The 4080-nt window shown below is 40.3% G+C and overlaps 1 pseudogene; it reads left to right on the plus strand.

The window, feature by feature from the left end:
• The first annotated feature begins 252 nt into the window (after positions 1-252).
• Positions 253-1830, plus strand: LOC102857033 (annotated as a pseudogene).
• The last annotated feature ends 2250 nt before the right edge of the window (positions 1831-4080 follow it).

The raw sequence follows: 4080 nt of genomic DNA on the forward strand, positions 1-4080 counted from the left end.
AGCCTCTGAAAACCCACTGAAGGGCTAGCTAGCAATCATTTCCAACTGACGGCAAGAAACAACAACAGCAACAAAAACAGTAGTAAGATGAATGTAACTCTTTTTATGATAATCTTTATAAATTCCATATGTAACAGAGCATATCTCTGCTGAGACTAGCTACATTACAAATGTTCCATTGTGGAGCTCTACTCAGTAAAGCAGAGTCTGTGGGGGGAAGATGAGGTGAATGTCCCACAGTGGGTGTGAACCATGGAACAACTGCACAGTGAGCAGCTACACAAGAAAGACGTCATCAAGTTTCTCCAGGATCACAGTTCAAATACATTTCTTGTAGAATATAAGCTATTGTTTTGTTATGTACTGTAGAGTCACCTGCGACCCATAGCTTCCCTATGTACGGGAGCTCTGAAGCCTGCCTTGTTCTGAGTCAGTCTCACTGACCCCAACACACCTACCCCCATTGCCCCAGTCACTCTTCCAGATTCTTCCTCTCTTGTGCTGTTCCTCCACCCTTCCAAGTATGATGTTCTTTTTCAAGGACTGGTCCCTCTTGGCCACGTGCTCAGAGTATGTGAGACAGAGCTTCAAAATCCTAGCCTGCAAGGAGAAACTTGGTTTTACCCTCTCTAAGCCAGATTTATTTGTTTTCTTGGTGGTCCATGGTATGTTCAATGCTCTTCTCCAGCATCACAATACAAAGGCATCAATTCTTCTTCTGTCATTCTTAATCATTTTCCAGGTCTCTGATGCAAAGGAAGTAATTGCAAAGACCATGGCCCAGATCAGGCAGTACTCTGGAGAGGTCCCTGACAGCAGATTTTCCCAGTGCAATTCACCTTTTGATTTTCTGACTGCTGGTGCCAAGAGTGTTGATTGTGGAGCTGAGCAAGCTATTAGGAAGCATTAAAAATGTGGCCAACACTGTTGTAAAATGGGACTGATATAGGGGTTGCGGGGGTGGGGGATGGGGAAGACAGAGAAAGATGGGATAAATTATGTATACTGCATTGAAACAGATGAGAGAGAGAACTGTTTAAAAGGGATATGTGATTAGGTAATATTGTCATAACAGGAGTCCAGAATGAAGGCTGTAGAGTGGAATGGACTTGTGGGGAGGGATTGTATAACAATGAAAGAATTTTGCTTTTACTTTTCAAAGAGAAGAGTGTATTGGGGGACAGAGGTGGGCAGGAAGAAAAGTGTAACAATGAATGAATGGAAATCCAAAATCTCTGTAAATTTTCATTAAAGTTAATAATAATAAAAAAACCCCCCACATACACACACACACAAATGTGGCCAAGACATCTAACAAGGACCATTTGGTTATAGCCTATAACCATCTTTTTGAAAAAAAAACATTTTAAAGGTACTGAAAGTATACATAAGGTGTCAGAACAGGTGGAAAATGTGGACTGACGGACGACAAACCCAAAGAAACTAAGTCTGAAGAGACCCTGGAAGAGGACCCACCGAAATATACAAAATCTGTTCTTAATGAGGGAGATAAAACCAACATTCTTAAAAAAGGAGATTTTCTTCACTGTTGGTATACAGAACATCATGGGATGGTACTGTTTTTGACACTGATAGTTAAACAAATTCAAAGGTGAAGAAAATTGCCAAGCTTTTTAAGTTTTAAGGTTGAAATTGGCCAAATTATCAGAGGGTGGGATGAAGATCTCTAGACTATGCCTAATGGGGAAAAGGTTCGCCTAGAGATTGGACCCTAGAGAATGGGATTATGGTGTCACAGGACCACCAGATGCCAAAATCCCACCAAATGCAAAACTCATTTGTGAGGTGAAATTTGTGGATATTGGTTGAATTAACACTTAAGATCTAAGCAACAATAAAATATGGCACCGAAAAAAATGAGTTGGTTACTATTGTGTTTAAGGTAAATTCAAGGAATCAAGTTAAAATCTGTGTACTTGCTCTTCAATTTTGAGAAATGTAATTCCTTTAGTGCTAAAATTTTTTACTATGACTCTGGAAAATATTGGTTAAAGAAAACGTATTTTCCTTTTACCTTGTGTTGTAAACCAAAGGACTCAATATAGAGTTATTCACTGTCTTAAAAAAAATCACCCATCCACAAACGAATGGATAGAGAAGCTGTAGTATATCCACACAATGGAATACTATACACTGAAAAACAAGGAACTCATTCAATATTATTCAAAATGGGTGACCCTGGGGGACATTATGCTGAGTGAAGTATCTCTGTCACCAAAGGACAAATACTGCCTGGTGCCACTGTTGTAAAACAGGACTGACCACAGGGTTGGGGGGAACTTAGAAAGATGAATTCAATAATGTATACTGCACTGAAACAGATGAGGTAGAAAACTGTTTAAAAGGGATATGTGATTAGGTATTTTTGTCTTGACAAGAGTCCAGAGCAAAGGCTGCATAGTGGCGTGGACCTGGGTTGAGGGATTGTAAGTCAGTGAAATAATTTTTCTTTTACTTTTCCAAGAGGGTAGTGTACTGGGGGGAGAGTTGGGAGGGGAGAAAAGTGCAACAATGAATGAATGGAAATCCAAAGTCCCTGTAAATTTTCATTGAAATTAATAATAAATTTTAAAAAAATCACCCAAAACCAACCCTCCAAAACCCAAAAAGTGTTCTACTGTGACAAGTGACTGCCATAGTGAACAATATCTTAAGAAATAAGTGAAGATTTGTAGCAAAACCAGCCCTCACTGCTTGTATAATTGGGCACAGGAATAAGCAAGCAATAATTCTTCTTTTAAAAAAAATTATTTTTAAATTTTATTAGTGTGTGTGTTGTGTGTGTGTGTGTGTGTACCGTCAAATCAGCTCTGACTGGCAGGAGTTTGTCCCTCCTTCTACAGCAGAGGTGGAGGAGTCAAACTGCTTACCTTTGGGATTGCAGTGCAGTTTATTGCCACTAGGCCATCAGACCTCCCATAAGCAGTAATTCTTTTTATTTTAATTTTTGTGTGCGTGTACCGTCAAATCAAATCTGACTGGTACGGGAGGAGATTGCCCCTCCTTCCCCGGCAGAGCATCTGGTGGATTCGAACCAAAGCAGTAATTCTTGAGCTCAACCCCTCTGTAACATTTCCCCTGACTTCACAAGAAGCAATATATTGTGTTTAAAAATACCCAGCTTTATCTTAACAGCTGCCGCATAGAATTCCGTTTTTACATATCCGTCTCCTCTGGGTTCTTTGAATGCAGGGCCAAAGTTTCTCTTTAATCCCTACTGTGAAGCAGCTAATGGAACTTCTACGATTCTTAATACAACCTTTATTGAACGTATTAACAGGTCTTTATTGTATGTGTATCGATGTGATCCTAACACACACATCACTGCATTCCAGGATGAATCTAGAAATCGTCTTTTGAACTACGAATGTGACCCCTGTGTTTCTCATCTTTTCATTTCCAGTGTAGAAGATGATAGAATTGTCTGATTCAAAATATCCTATGGTGTCCTAGTCCGTAGGATCTTGAGCTGCTAAACAGAAGACCGCGCGTCCTGGGGCGTTCAAGTCCACCAGCAGCTCAGGGGGAGAAAGATGAATAATCGTCAACGGGATTTACATCCTCAGAAACACGCGGGTGGGTCAGGGACTCAGAACGAACCCCCAGAACTGGAAGTGCTGCTGTTGAAAATAAAGAATGATAACAAGCATGCTCTGGCCGCTAGGTGGCACGCTCAACCCAAGCTTTCTGTGTCCTGGTGTTTTGGGGTTGTTGTGGGTTTAAAAATGTTTTTGTTTGTGTGTGTTTTTTTCCTTTAATTTTTGTTTTTATTCTCGTCGTTCTTGGGAGCACAAGAAAATAGCAGAGCCTGAAATCTTTCTGACTGGCTTTCAAAATTGTCTATGATTGGAATTAAGAATGAAAGTACATATAAAAACACAACCCTGCTTGCTGAAACTGAGGAGGACCTGATGCACTTGCTGCAGAGAGTCAAGGACTGCAGCCTTCAGTATGGATTGAAGCTCAATGTCAAGAAGACAAAGATTCTCACCACTGGACCAATTGACAGCATCAGGATGGATGGGGAAGAGATTGAGATTGTTAACAATTTTAGTTTGC

Source organism: Elephantulus edwardii, unplaced genomic scaffold (genome assembly GCF_000299155.1).
Source record: "Elephantulus edwardii isolate Elephantulus edwardi_28Jun2011 unplaced genomic scaffold, EleEdw1.0 scaffold00124, whole genome shotgun sequence".
Lineage (NCBI taxonomy): Eukaryota > Metazoa > Chordata > Mammalia > Macroscelidea > Macroscelididae > Elephantulus > Elephantulus edwardii.